The following is a 16,216-nucleotide window of genomic DNA, read 5'->3' on the forward strand; positions in this document are numbered from 1 at the left end:
GCCAACATATTAAAAGAACAATATTTGTCTCTTATATATAATACATCTGTATATACACTGTATATATATATATATATATATATATATGATCTGACAATACATATAATATTGTCCATATTATATTAACATTACCACAGTGAGATGACTTTAGTCTCATGAACAACATTAGCTAATTATTATTTACTAACTAATCTTAAATGACTGTTCAGTACAGAAATGAAGCCCAACTATCATGTTTTACAGTCCTGTGGTTTCAACTAATCAAAGTGATGTCATGACAAAAATAAATGACCAACAAAACATTTTTTCTCCTTCATTTCTGTCAAACAAATCTGTATGAAACGTTTCTCGCGGTTAGTATCATGGTTGCTAGGCAACCTGAACAGCGCGACGAAGGCTAGACCGTCCCATTTCACAAGCCTCTCACTTCTGCACTTCCCGTACTTGTAGTACGCACCGTACGTAGTACGCGTAGTGTGCGTACTTCAAGCGTGCATACCCTGAATTGGGGACACAGCCATTGGCAAAAACCGAGTGCTTGACCAAAACCGGAAGTGCTCGACCGGAACAGGAAATACATTTTAGCGATATTTTCCTTTTAACTAAAACGTATGTAAAGCATGAATTATTCATTTTAACAACGCATATCAATGTTTTAATGACAAATCCTTTTAGAATTATTTATTTCAAATTTATGAACTTATTTAGTCAGAGAAATGCCTTAAGGGCAACACAATGACTGAGTGAAAAGACTTTTTCACACCACTGTGTGTGATCGTTGCCCCTGGGAGAGTTCACTTATCTGCAATGAGAGGTGTGATCAACACGAGTGCACGAGTGTCACATGACTCACAGCTGTGCATGCAGTGGCAAAAGGCTGAGTGTGTGCCATCAGTCTGTACTCAGTCCTCACTCTGAGCCTCACATCTTCCTGCTGCTTCATGAGAGCAGAGCTGAACTTCCTGCTGTGGGAGAGACGAGGAGGATCCTGGTGCAAGAAGCACAAATGATGCAGTTTGTTTCCTGTTTACACTCAAAGTGACTAAAACCAGATTTATGAAAGTGTCATTTCTCTGTGTCCCACTGATGGAAACATCAGCTTGTATGAACTGTTCAGTCTGATGGATCCTCTGAAGTGTGTCAGTGAGCTGTTGGAGTAAAGCTTAGTTAGACTTGGACCTGGTTGGTAGTCGTCATAGATCTGGACCACGGCTGGCTTCAGGTGGTCCACTGGGAGCTCCTGGATGATCTCTGTGGTTGATGGTGTGTCCTTTGATAACTGGACGAGACAGAAACAATCACAGACACAGTTTGTACCAAAGATCATCATCTGGTGTCCCCACTGTGGACGTCTCTGACCTCCTCTAAGGACACCAGAACAGGATCTTCCTTTGGTTCAACATGACTCACCAGGAGGCCACGTTTGAGCTGTGAGGAGATGACATCATCACAGTCATCACATGACGTGTTGGTAGAGTCTGTCTAATGACTCACACTCTGGGGAACATCCAGGACCACCATGTTTGTAGTTTCCTCCTTCCCACTGTAGCTGTGTTTGAACAGTGTGTGCACACATGCTCTTCATCACCCACAGTGACTCCACGCTGGTACAGACTCTCCTCTAACCTGTCACATACTTACAGGGATGGATTTCCACAGTCAGTCTGGCTCTGGCAGATCCACCTGTGGGCTCCACCTCTGTGTGGACTTTCACACTGAGAGTGGGGACATCAGCAGGTGTTGGGATGTTGTAGGTGCACAAATCTGGGAGACAAACAGAACCAATCACAGCTCAGTGCAGCCTGCTGTCACTTTTCTACAGCGTCACACTTTTATATTTATATCTCTATATTTATCTATTTATCTTAACATTTATCATCAATATCTGTGTTTCTCATTTTCTATCAGTGCTTGATGTTTGTTGTGTGTTTGCTGCTCCGACAGCTCAGTTTCCCTCTGGGATGAAGAAAGTTTCTCTGATTCTCATGTAGACACAAAGTGACTTTATTGATTTTTAATTTAGTGTCAAATAGAATTGTACTGTGTGCAGTTCTTACTGTCAGCTCTAATGTTGTCTATGAAAACACATTGATTACATGTGAAAATGCTTCTTTAGCGTTTTATAAGTACAAAGAAACAAAGAAAGCCTGTTTGACACCAACCAGGACCTGGTCACATGATGCTGTCACTGACCTGCACTGAAGCACATGCAGCTTCACCTCCAGCCTGTACTTTCCTGACACGTCCTGCAGCGCCTCCTCCTGGTGGAGCAGCTTGTTGCCCTGATCAAATGTCAGCTGACTGCTGGAGCCTGAACTGTCCCTGTGCTCCAACCTTCAGGACTGAACACCAGGGTGGAGCAGAGAGCCTGAAGAGCCTCCACTGTGTCCTACAGGATGGATTCATGTTGACATGAAGTTCAAACTGCCTGTGTCACTTCAACACACTCTCACAAAGAGTTTCTAACCTTCACTTCCTGGTTAAATAAAGGTTAAACAGGTTAAATATGTGAGATGATCTCAGAGAAACAAAGCAGAGAAATCACAGGTAGAAACTTACAGACGCAGCTGAGCTGTTATTTACAGGCTGTTATGTGTAGTTGGTGCACAGAAGGCTGTTCTGTTAAAACAACACATTTTTAGACCAAAGTCAATTTCATCTTGTAAATAAAGAATAAAAACATCCCTGCCTGCTAAAACAAGTCTGCATATCTGAGAGAAAAGCAACAACATGAAAGCTTCAGGATTATTTCTGCTGATTTGGTCCAAGACTGTATATGAACTCAAAGATGAGCTTCATGCTGTTCGGGTGGTGTCGTACCTGGGTGGAGGAGAAGCCTCCGTAATAGTTCTGCTGCCCAGTCAGCCACCTGATAATACCAGAGGCATATCCCAGATCCTCAGCAGTCGGGGAGGCGCTGAGTTTGGCCAACAGCACATAAGAACTGATCTCCACTGACAGGGAGGCTGATGTTTCTGCTGCTGTCTGAGGCCAGCAGAGGAAACCTCCTACAAACACAATAACAGTCACAGTGATGCTAATAAAGCCTGAATGATGTCCTGCTAAAGGACGACTCACCTTCCCTCACTGCAACTGTGTCTAAGTGCTGCAGAAGGTGAGCGCGGGTCTCCACGTCTCCTGCAGGTGAACACAGAGGCCAGCAGAGCTGCAGCTGCTGCTCAGGTCACTGAGAGACTCCTGAGACAAGCCAGGATCTGGATCATCACAGGATCCTTTAAAAGATCACAACAAAGAACTTTAATGGACAAACAGAAATATTCTTTCATTAAACCCAGTGTGAGAACAAAAGGAGGCAGAGTTCCTGATTCAGTGTGTGTGTGTTTATCAGTCCAGTCCCTTTTTGTTGAGGAGACGGATGGCTTGTGGAAAAAAGCTGTTGCACAGTCGGGATGTGTGTGCCCGAATGCTTCGGTACCTTTTTCCAGATGGCAGGAGTGTGAAGAGTGTGTAAGAGGGGTGTGTCCGATCAGCCACAATGCTGGTGGCTTTGCGAATGCAGCGTGTGGTGTAGATGTCCTTAATAGAGGGGAGAGAGACCCCGATGATCTTCTCTGCTGTTCCCACTATCCGCTGTAGGGTCTTGCGGTCCGATATGGCAAGGACATTCCTTTGTTTCTGTTGCCCTCCCCAGCCTGTTAGATGGTGGGGGAGGCTGTAGTGTTTTATAGGGACTCATCCTATGTGAGGGCTCTGTTTCTTATTTAGTGAGGATGTTGTACTTCCTGCCTTTATGACCTCACCTGTGTCTGTGTATGGTGAGACCGTTAGAGGGGTTAAGCCATATACAGGGTGGGGGAGATTGCCCTTTGGTGAGCAGGAGGTCACAAACGCACCCCCCAAACACACATTCTTGCATTTGCGTACACACACACACTCTCGCACATGCATACACACACATACAGTGCCTGACACCATGGGGGGTTTACAATGGGTGTTTGTGTAAACTGTGTCACAGAAATAAAAGGCTGCAGGGGAGGCTGGTTTTTCAAAGTGGTCTGAGACGGAGGGCAGCAAGGCTGCTCTGAGATCCTTTCCCTGCTATAGCATGTGAACAAATGGTTAAAGCTGTTTGTCTTGCTTCCTTGTTTCATTAATGGGACCTAAACCAGGTCTGTGGAAGCACAGACCCAACATCGTGCTTGTACAAAGTGTTGTTTTTAAGGTTTGTGTTGCACTAGAGGGAAAAAAACAACATTCATGTCCATGCTGACAGTGATCATGGACCAACTTCTGCTATAACACTTTACCTACATCTGATGTCAGTATAAACATCAGCAGGAAGTTAATGACAGATGACAGACAGGCTGATCCCAACAGCAGTGATAACCTGAAAATACACAAAATTAACATTAACGCAGTTTTTCATCCTCAAAGTGTGTTTAAACACACTTATCAGCCTTCTTTGATTTGATATGAATCTTCCTCTCAGTAAGCAGCATCTCCAACATCAGGACATGAAAATCCTGCAGCTGTTTCAAACACAGGAGAGTGATCAGTCTTGCTTTAGTGGATCTTGGATGTCTCACTGTTTCTATGAGCATGAGCTCCATGAGATATATAAGAGATATCTATGAGATGAGCAGTTTCACAGCAACTGCACTTTAGGTGTTCAGTCAGAGTCAGGAAGTCTTTATTCATGTGCAGCTCTGTAAGATGAAAGTCTTTAAGGTGGACTGATTCTGTTATTTATTCAATTACAGCTCTATAAGATAACCTTGTTCACGGTGGACTGATTGTGTCTTCAAATACAAAAATTAGAGAGAGATAGAATCAGGCAGCAGTGATCAGAGACAGATTATCGCTGCAGGTCTTCAGTTTCTCAGACTCTAATCTTCATGTTGATGCTTTGATTCTTTGTGTTTACTCTCACTGAAAGCTTCACATGGATTCATATCACCTTTAAACTAAAGGAGGTGAACTTAGAAGCAGGACAGCATAAGTTAATGAACACAAACTCCATTTATAGTCAGACTCATGTCAGGAGGAACAAACAGCAGGATCATGACACTCCTGGAAGAAAAGATTTGACCACAGAAATCAAAGAATGGCACATGACATGTTGTGTTTGTGGAGCAGATCTGTGAATATTAGAGGAGTAAATATTACAGAAATGTATATGAAAATATATATTTTATAAATATACAGTTTTGGCCAAAAGTTTTGAGAATAACACAAATATTCGTTTTCACAAAGTTTGCTGCTAAACTGCTTTTAGATCTTTGTTTCAGTTGTTTCTGTGATGTACTGAAATATAATAACAAGCACTTCATACGTTTCAAAGGCTTTTATCGACAATTACATGACATTATGCAAAGAGTCAGTATTTGCAGTGTTGGCCCTTCTTTTTCAGGACCTCTGCAATTTGACTGGGCATGCTCTCAATCAACTTCTGGGCCAAATCCTGACTGATAGCAACCCATTCCGTCAAAATCACTTCTTGGAGTTTGTCACAATGGCATGGTGCTCCATCATGCTGGAAAATGCATTGTTCTTCATCAAACTGTTGTTGGATTGTTGGAAGAAGTTGCTGTTGGCATGACACAGGACTAATGGTAGCTCTCACCTTTTCTTCTCCGGACAAGCCTTTTTCCAGATGCCCCAAACAATCGGAAAGAGGCTTTATGGGAGAAAATGACTTAGAATATGACCCCAGTCCTCAGCAGTCCATTCACCATACTTTCTGCAGAAGATCAATCTGTCCCTGATGGGGTTTTTTTTGGAGAGAAGTGGCTTCTTTGCTGCCCTTCTTGACATCAGGCCATCTTCCAAAAGTCTTCGCCTCACTGTGCGTGCAGATGCGCTCACACCTGCCTGCTGCCATTCCTGAGCACGCTCTGTACTGGTAGCGCTCCGATCCCGCAGCTGAATCCTCTTTAGGAGACGATCCTGGCGCTTGCTGGACTTTCTTGGATGCCCTGAAGCCTTCTTAATAAGAATTGAACCTCTTTCCTTGAAGTTCTTGATGATCCTATAAATTGTTGATTTAGGTGCAATCTTAGTAACCACAATACCCTTGCCTGTGAAGCCATTTTTATGCAATGCAATGATGGCTGCACAAATTTCTTTGCAGGTCACCATGGTTAACAATGGAAGATCGATAATTTCAAGCATCACCCTCCTTTTAACATGTCAGGTCTGTCATTCTAACCCAATCAGCCTGACATAATGATCTCCAGGCCTGTGATCTTTAACATTCTCAGTTAACAAGACGATTACTGAAATGATCTCAGCAGATCCCTTAATGACAGCAGTGGAAAGGTTTTTTTCGGGATTAAGTTCATTTTCATGGCAAAGAAGGACTATGCAATTCATCTCATCACTCTTCATAACTTTCTGGAGTGTATGCAAATTGCTATTATAAAAACTTAAGCAGCAACTTTTCCAATTTCCAATATTTATGTAATTCTCAAAACTTTTGGTCATGACTGTATGTAAATATAAAGAACATATCCTAAGAAAAACAAAACAAAAAAAATTAAGGAACGTCTACAACTGAGAAAAAACATTGAAAATACCTTCCTACAGATGTCAGAGTGATGGTGAAGATTTACATTTATGTAACAGTTACAGGGGCAGAGAAACCAAACACGGGAAGCACAGAGGCACGGGAAACTCCCAAGTCCATTCTTTGATCTGGGCAGGGGTCACACAGGAAAGCAAACAAGTCCATATGTGAAAAAATAACAGCAGCTTAGCAACCACACAGCAGAGACATGACTGTGACCACAGGAAGTGGGCTAATTTGATGAAATGACTTCCTGTACTGACACAGGCAGATATGTAGGCACAGATTTCTTCTCTGCAAACAGTTGAATAAGAGCTTGTTCATGAGTTTGTTATTGACCCTCACAGAGTGGAGACAAGTGAACTCACAGCACAACTCACTTCCACCTTCTTCCACTACAACCCTTCATATTCATGAAGCACATGTGAGGAAGCAGTTTAAGAGCCTGTATGCTCGGAAAGCTCCCGGCCCAGATGGTGTGTCCTCTGCCACTCTCAGACACTGTGCGAATGAGCTGGCCCCAGTGTTTTCTGGCATCTTCAATTCCTCACTGCAGGCATGTCATGTGCCTCCACCATAGTCCCTGTCCCTAAGAAGCCAAGGATCACAGGGCTAAATGACTACACCTGTGGCTCTGACGTCTGTGGTCATGAAGTCATTTGAGCACCTGGTTCTCTCCTACCTCAAGACCCTCATGCCCCCCCTCCTGGACCCACTGTAGTTTGCATTGTGAGAATATAGTAATGTACTATTGTAGGAGCAAAACAGGATTTATTATATTATTGTAGGCTAGGGGTTTGGCTGTATAGTCATCAGTAAACCCCCAAGCCAGCTTTCTGTCGCCACCCAATTCTCTGTGTGGGCTACATGTGTGAGTGTCTAATAACTTGACCTAACTTGACCTATCACCTACTTAAATGTCTAATGAAATGAATAATGAATATAATACTGATAAGGAGCTGGTAAGGCAAGAGAAGGAAAACATAGTGTGCTAAGGAGCAGACACCAAGGCCGTGAGATAGAGAGGCAGAAGATAGAGAAGGATCAACATGCACCTAGTTTTAAGAAACGGAGGTTGTTAATGTCTGTGCATAAATGTGAGCGGCTTGGACTGCCCCAGCGGATTTTGCCATTTTGATGCTGAGCTGTGCATATCCCCATGTACATGTAATAAATTTGATTTGAAGCTTCAAGAAGTCTCATGTCACCTTTTTAATTGGGAACAGAATCCTCGAACGCAAGGAACAGAGAAAAAGGTAAATTCTTAACAGCATACAGCAGGTCTGTAGACGATGCTATCAACATGGCTCTACACTTCATCCTGAAGCATCTGGACTCCCCAGGAACCTACTCCAGGATCCTGTTTGTGGATTTAGGCTCTGCCTTCAACACCATCTTTCCAGACCATCTCCAAGGAAAGCTTTCCCAGATGAATGTGCCTGATCCCATCTGCCGGTGGATCACTGACTTCCTGATGGACAGGAAGCAGCATGTGAGGCTGGGGAAGTATGTCTCGGACTCCCGGACCATCAGCACCGGCTCCCCTCAGGGCTGTGTTCTTTCTCCTCTGCTCTTCTCCCTGTACACCAACTGCTGCACCTCCACCCACCAGTCTGTCAAGCTAATCAAGTTTGCAGATGACACCACCATTATTGGGCTGATCTTGGATGGGGATGAGTCTGCCTACAGGAGGGAGGTTGAACGTCTGGTGTCCTGGTGCAGCCACAACAACCTGGTGCTGAATGCCCAGAAGACAGTGGAGATTATTGTGGACTTCGGAAGCACACAGCCCAACTCCCCCCCCATCATCCTGACTGACACCCTCATCCCCTCTGTGGACTCATTCCGCTTCCTGGGTACCACCATCACCCAGGACCTGAAGTGGGAGCCCACCATCACCTCCGTCATAAAGAAAGCCCAGCAGAGGATGTACTTCCTGAGGCAGCTGAAGAAATTCAACCTGCCAACACGGACGATGATGCAATTCTACACCACAGTCATCGAGTCCATCCTCACCTCCTCCATCACCGTGTGGTACGCTGGAGCCACTATCAGGGACGAACAGAGACTGCAGCGTGTTGTGCGCTCTGCTGAGAAGGTGATTGGCTGCAGACTCCCATCTCTGCAGGACCTGTACACCTCCAGGACATTGGGGCGTGCAGCTCGGATCACAGCTGACCCTTCTCACCCTGGACACAGTCTGTTTGACCTGCTCCCCTCAGGCAGGAGGCTCCGGTCCATTCGCACCAGAACGTCTCGCCATAAGAACAGTTTCTTCCCCTCTGCTGTTGGACTCATGAACAATAACCATATGACTGTTCCCACCACTAACACATGACCCTACACTGTGTTCACTGCATCATTCCATGTTTGGCACTGATCACCACCTGCACTCATGTATATATCTATCTACTTAGCACTTTTAATTTTTATATTTATGTTTAGTTAAGTGTTTGTTTTACAGTATGTCTTGCACTAAGTACAAAAGCAATTTCCTAATGTTGCAAACCTGCTCAACATTTGGCAATAAAATCCTTTCCTTCTTAAATGATCCTCTGAGAATTTCTTTTTTTTTTATTCATGAGGCTTTACCTGCCCATCACTAGCCAAACATGTTTCTTCACATTTCACACGCCTCCCCTTAATAAAGCTCCATATTAACTTCCATTTTCATCCAAGCTGATGTTCAGTGTTAAACAGCTGAATTAAAGCAGTCAAGGAGTCAGTGTTTCTACCACGTTAACTTTCAGAGGCACTAACTGGAGCGTTGAACCACTTTTCTCTGCAGCTCTACAGTGTGGGGGCTGAGAGCAGCTCATATATGGGACAGCTGTGTGTGGGCGGGGCATCTGCACACCTTTGACAAAGTTTCATCTTTAACTTAACATGTCTGCAATTATTAGATGATCAGCAGATGGGTTTTTTTCAGCTGTGGAGCCAGAAATCAATAAATAAATTCATCAATGGGACTAAAAGAAAGGACAATACATGTCTGAGAACAGCACACGTGATCATGACATGACATGTGATTAAAAAGGGGCGGAAATAGCTTCTATTTATTCCAGGCATGCACATGTGCACGTATAAAAGAAAACAGCCAATGTGTCATTATTACAGGGAGTGCAGAATTATTAAGCAAGTTGTATTTTTGAGGAATAATTTTATTATTGAACAACAACCATGTTCTCAATGAACCCAAAAAACTCATTAATATCAAAGCTGAATGTTTTTGGAAGTAGTTTGTAGTTTGTTTTTAGTTTGAGCTATTTTAGGGGATATCTGTGTGTGCAGGTGACTATTACTGTGCATAATTATTAGGCAACTTAACAAAAACAAATATATACCCATTTCAATTATTTATTTTACCAGTGAAACCAATATAACATCTCCACATTCACAAATATACATTTCTGACATTCAAAACAAAACAAAAACAAATCAGCGACCAATATAGCCACCTTTCTTTGCAAGGACACTCAAAAGCCTGCCATCCATGGATTCTGTCAGTGTTTTGATCTGTTCACCATCAACATTGCGTGCAGCAGCAACCACAGCCTCCCAGACACTGTTCAGAGAGGTGTACTGTTTTCCTCCTTGTAAATCTCACATTTGATGATGGACCACAGGTTCTCAATGGGGTTCAGATCAGGTGAACAAGGAGGCCATGTCATTAGTTTTTCTTCTTTTATACCCTTTCTTGCCAGCCACGCTGTGGAGTACTTGGACGCGTGTGATGGAGCATTGTCCTGCATGAAAATCATGTTTTTCTTGAAGGATGCAGACTTCTTCCTGTACCACTGCTTGAAGGTGTCTTCCAGAAACTGGCAGTAGGACTGGGAGTTGAGCTTGACTCCATCCTCAACCCGAAAAGGCCCCACAAGCTCATCTTTGATGATACCAGCCCAAACCAGTACTCCACCTCCACCTTGCTGGCGTCTGAGTCGGACTGGAGCTCTCTGCCCTTTACCAATCCAGCCACGGGCCCATCCATCTGGCCCATCAAGACTCACTCTCATTTCATCAGTCCATAAAACCTTAGAAAAATCAGTCTTGAGATATTTCTTGACCCAGTCTTGACGTTTCAGCTTGTGTGTCTTGTTCAGTGGTGGTCGTCTTTCAGCCTTTCTTACCTTGGCCATGTCTCTGAGTATTGCACACCTTGTGCTTTTGGGCACTCCAGTGATGTTGCAGCTCTGAAATATGGCCAAACTGGTGGCAAGTGGCATCTTGGCAGCTGCACGCTTGACTTTTCTCAGTTCATGGGCAGTTATTTTGCGCCTTGGTTTTTCCACACGCTTCTTGCGACCCTGTTGACTATTTTGAATGAAACGCTTGATTGTTCGATGATCACGCTTCAGAAGCTTTGCAATTTTAAGACTGCTGCATCCCTCTGCAAGATAGCTCACTATTTTTGACTTTTCTGAGCCTGTCAAGTCCTTCTTTTGACCCATTTTGCCAAAGGAAAGGAAGTTGCCTAATAATTATGCACACCTGATATAGGGTGTTGATGTCATTAGACCACACCCCTTCTCATTACAGAGATGCACATCACCTAATATGCTTAATTGGTAGTAGGCTTTCGAGCCTATACAGCTTGGAGTAAGACAACATGCATGAAGGGGATGATGTGGACAAAATACTCATTTGCCTAATAATTCTGCACTCCCTGTAAAGTTAATGTTCTAAATTAAAAATCGTTTAACACTGTTTTCTTTGTCAGTCTGATGCATATTTGCTTTTACACACCCATTCACCTTCACCTGTAGCCTTGAAAGCAACCATTCCATTTTTCTGTCAATAATTTTTCTGTATTTGTTGTGTCTTGACCTGGTGGCTTAAGTCAGGGGTCAGCATCCTTTTCAGTTCAAAGGGCACCTTTTTCCCCTGCTGCTACAAAACCTGTCTAGAGCCTATAAAAGAAAGCTTATAAATATCTAGAAAATGAGTTGTTGTATCGTGTAAGCTATGGAAATGTAAATAAAAATGTTAATTTTTAGATTTGATAAGAAAATGAATCATCAAAGCTTTATAACGGAAAAAAGTATTTGTTAAAATGAAGCCATGGAAATGAGTCCTTTCCATGATAATTGAAAATTAGGAAAGATGGGCAACCAACTTGAAAATTACAGTAAACAGATTTGAAGCTAAGAAACATTAAACCACTTTTAAAACCCTTGTACATTCAGTGAATAGTCAATGCAGATATTTCATTAAAACAGAACCCTTTCTTGTTGTCTTTATAATAAAAAATTACTTACTTGGTCTTATAAGAGCCACAGTGGAGGGGCTGGAGAGCCACATGGAGGTTGAAGATCCCTGGCCTAGGTGCTGTGGAATACTCAGTTTTCTACACGTAGGTAGCAACCTATGATAGCAAACCCTTCATTTTTTCTGAGACAGCTATATTAATAATAATGAACATATATAATTCAAAACAAAATCATAGAAGCCAACTGGGTATGTAAAAAATAATAATTAGGTATACGTGAATCACTTCACATGAAACTCAGTTTTGCCACAGAAAAAAATAAAAACTTTAGCCTACCTTGTGTACGTTTCTGCACTGGTAACAAAAGAAATATCGACCTTTCCGCTGAATAAATTGTATTACTAAAGTGTAAACTAATAAAAGTTAATATGCAGCAAGCCTAGAAAAAGTGGTCAGTCTTCTATAAAAGTGCAAAACTCCACAGCTGCTGCCACAGACACTGGTGTTATACAGCGTAGGCCGTAATAATTAAAATCATTATATGTCAGAAACTGTAGCAGCACAAACGCTAATTTTACCTGCACAAATCTGCACAAACGTAGCACTAACCGCTCCGCCTATTTGCCTTTACGTTTCAAGTGGGTGGGGGGTAAGCTTCACTTTGCTCTCTCTCTCTCACTCTCGCGCACGCACACTTTTTTCCGCACGTGAGCCTTGTGTTTGCGCTGAGCAGAGGGGGGAGGGGCGGTAGCACAGGAACAGAGCGGGAGGGAGAGAGAGAGAGAAAGAGAGCCAGGGACAACAACGTCACATTAGAAAGGTATAGTAATCATCCACAACTATTTTCAGTTGCAGATGATAAAGGATTCAGAAAGTTTATTCATGCAGTGAATCCTATGTATGCAATTCCAAGCAGGAAAATGCTCTCCCAAAAAAATCATCCCTATATGACTCTCCAAAAGTTGAATCTGTTCATCTGGACGTAGCGTTTCGTGGGAGAAACATTTCGTCACTCATCCAAGTGACTTCTTCAGTCTCAGCTGACTGCAGGTTTCCCCAATCTTATAAACAGTACATTTGCATAATGACTGAAACCAGCCCAGTGAAGGAACAATGGGCTGTGAGGTCAGTTCCTTAATCATAATTATGCAAATTCCCATGACCATTGATCAACAACCACTGACCAAAACCCACTGATCAAAGAACACTGATCAATGGCCATGAGTCCCATTCACAGAGAGTTGGGGAATGGCTGCAATCACAGCATTGTAAGATGGCGAACAATGTACCCTTTAAGACCTTTAAGACCGATTGTCTGCATGATCAACTCTGTCACCTATAACATCTCCAAGTTTCTGGTTTCGATCCTCAACCTGCTGGTGGGCAGCTCTGAACACCACATCCAGAACACCCTGGATTTTGTAATTTTTTCCTGCTTGGAATTGCATACATACACTGTTAAAAAAAATCCTAAAAAAACAGTAATATTCCGGCAGCTGGGGCGCCAAAATAATACCAGAAAATAACAGAAAATAACTTTCTCATAAAAATACGGTTATTTTCAGTAATGACAAAACAGTTTGTTGCCCTAATTTTACATGGGATTCTGCCTTTTTCAAGTGCTTGTAAACAGCAAATTAGGAACATTTTAATGTGATTAAACAATGACATTACCTATAAACAAGGTCAATGAATGTGGCAATATGATTCATAATACGTACATGTACAGAAATATACAGTTAACAGTTGGTTTAAATAATAATGGATTGCATGCCTTGGGACAGACTGACAGAGGAGAGGCTGCCATATCGCACCATTGGCCCCTCTGGCCATCACCAGTAGGCGGAAGGTGAAGAGTCTTGACCAAGGACACAACGACCGAGAGTGTCCGAGCCGGGGTTCGAACCGGCAACCTTCTGACCACAAGGCGAACTGCCAACTCTTGAGCCACGATTACCCCAAACAGTAATGATAACAATACTTATGTGATGTAACACAAGCTCATAGGAATCATGTTATATACTTGTATAAAAGGCCCCAAAGTTCATAGAATAGTTTACTGGTGTTTATAAGTTTATATATGTTCATTTAATATTCAGTCTTCTGTCAGTTTGGGCCAGCCCACCTTCTAGTGACATCATCCGGTTAGTAAGGTGGGCAGTTTAATGTCGGATGAGCAGTGTTGGTCTGGAGGGGTTGCACTAATTCCTGGGGAATGTTATGTGTGCGTAAATGACAAGAAACCACACACACACACCCACACACACCTATGTACACTCGCTGTGTTTACAGCCCCAGGAATTGAGTGGTGACAATAAAGTGCCTCAAACGGAACCTCAAGCTCCCTTCTTATTTCCTACTCTGGGATCATTTGGCCTTAAGTGGTGTTCTGGCCGACACACCAGGGTGACCGTAGTGCTCCAAGTCTGAATCAGTGCCACAGCCGTGCCTCTCTTTGATATCTCCACTACAATACTTTTCCATAGCATTAGATTTGAATTCAACAGTTCAATCTTTCAAATAACGGACAGATATTTGTGAAATCATGATACATTTATGAATGTATTTTAACAATCTAAATATGAATATGTACAGACAGATACATTTAATAAACATGAATATTATGTTATATTACATTATAGTGATTTAACGTTAATTTACATTTGAAATGTGAAGTCACAGTCTATTTACGTAACTTTAATGATATTCTAGAAGAACAGAACAAAACTGTAAAATGCACAGTAAAATACTTTTATATTAGGATTTTTTTTTACAGTGTAGGATTCACTGCATGACTAAACTTTCTGAATCCTTTATCAAACTTCCCCCTCTTTCTAGACAACCAAATGTCAGGTTGCCCAATCATTTTTTGATTGGTAATCATGGTGCTTTTTTCCACCAACACAAAAGGCGTGTTTTTGTTTGTTTGTTTGTTTGTTTGGTCATAAGCAGAGAGTGCTGTCCTTAGACAGTAAACGTGACGAAGGTATTCAGGAAAAACACGGCTACTTTTTTCTTCCTCATTCAAACAGCAGCACTCATGTGATTGTTTTGCCCCCTTAGCTCCAGGTGCTGTGCAAAAAAGTGATCGTCGGGCAGAAAGTGATTGCCGCCCGCGGGAGCGCGCAGCTGCTTAAAGCTGTAGCGCCCAGTTTACTTACAGCTACTTCCGTGAAACTGATATAAAGTGCTGTAAGCTAAACAAAGCTTCAACCGTCTGTTTTTTAAAAAAAAAATAACGCAACCGCATAACATTTTCTTGTTAGTAACAGTAACGCCGTTGTAACGATAGGAATAGTAATTAGTTAGATTATTCATTATTGAAAAAAGTAATGCCGTTAGTAACGCCGTTACTTGCAACGCCGTTATTCCCATCACTGGTAGTAACAGGTAAATGAACATTTTTTTTAATTATTTGAATACATATATTAATGACTGTTTGTGTATAAATACACAAACAATAGACATATGCTTTCAATTGTGTAATTTAAGTGATCTAGGTAGCTCTTCTTTGGAAGTTCAGTTAACACGCAATGTGTTTTGGAGTTTGTTCTTGCTTTGGAGTTTGTACGTGTTTTGTCTCTAGCGTACTACCCCGTATATATTTATATATAAACATATATAAATAAAACCATGTTTTTTTTTAACATTAGTAATTCATTTTGTGCATAATGTTATATTGTTGTTGATTATAAATTAATTAAAGCAACGAAACAACCGAAGAGCCTGTTGGGAGCCGAAAGAGCCGGCTCCTTTTTAGTGAGCCGAGCTGAAAGAGCCGGTTCTCTAAAAAGAGCAAGAATTCACTAGCAGGACGGAGAGTCAGAGAGGCATTTGTGGACACCTTTACAATCACGAACATCAGAAACTGTGTGTGCTGCATTCAAGTGCACCTCGGAAACTCACTAATCTCTGTCATGTTGTCCAAAGATGATTTTTTGGATGATCTGATATTGTCGTGTTGGTGTTGTTCCCAGATCAACATAGTAAATGTTGTTCCAGGATCAACATTGGAAGTGACCAATCAGAATGTTGTGACGTCATACTTTTGCGACTTCGGGAAAAACCGCCGTAAAACAAAAAACTGTATTTAAGCTGCGAGAAACCGCCTCTGTCCGCCGATCAACGGACCCTGACCCTAATCCTTTAATAAACGCTAAGCAGAATTGATATTGTCCTCGCAACATTGGAATTTCATAAATGCACGAATGGCTTGGCGCGCCAAAGAATAACGTCACAACATTCTGATTGGTCACTTGCAATGTTGATCCTGGATCAACATTTACTATGTTGATCTGGGAACAACACCAACACGACGATATCAGATCGTGCTGATTTTTTCTGCTGGTTTTCCTGTTTGAAACACAAACATGTGTCATCACTTTGTTCTTCTTCTTCCTGCAGCGTTTGAATATTTCAGCACTGAACTGATGTTTTTTCAAAGCTCATTTCAACCTGTTGAAGTCATGAATGAAAGTACA

The 16,216-nt window shown here is 42.2% G+C and overlaps 1 long non-coding RNA gene across 1 annotated transcript; it reads right to left on the bottom strand.

Annotated features, from left to right (window-relative positions):
* Positions 1–1,247: 1,247 nt before the first annotated feature.
* On the bottom strand, positions 1,248–3,720 carry LOC120439218. Its single transcript, XR_005612468.1, has 3 exons — positions 3,079–3,720; positions 1,684–3,008; positions 1,248–1,279 (listed from the first exon to the last, which is right to left on the bottom strand). It is a non-coding gene; the product is annotated as an uncharacterized LOC120439218 (long non-coding RNA).
* Positions 3,721–16,216: the final 12,496 nt, after the last annotated feature.

This window comes from Oreochromis aureus, linkage group 3 (assembly GCF_013358895.1).
Source record: "Oreochromis aureus strain Israel breed Guangdong linkage group 3, ZZ_aureus, whole genome shotgun sequence".
In the NCBI taxonomy this organism is placed as follows: Eukaryota; Metazoa; Chordata; class Actinopteri; order Cichliformes; family Cichlidae; genus Oreochromis; species Oreochromis aureus.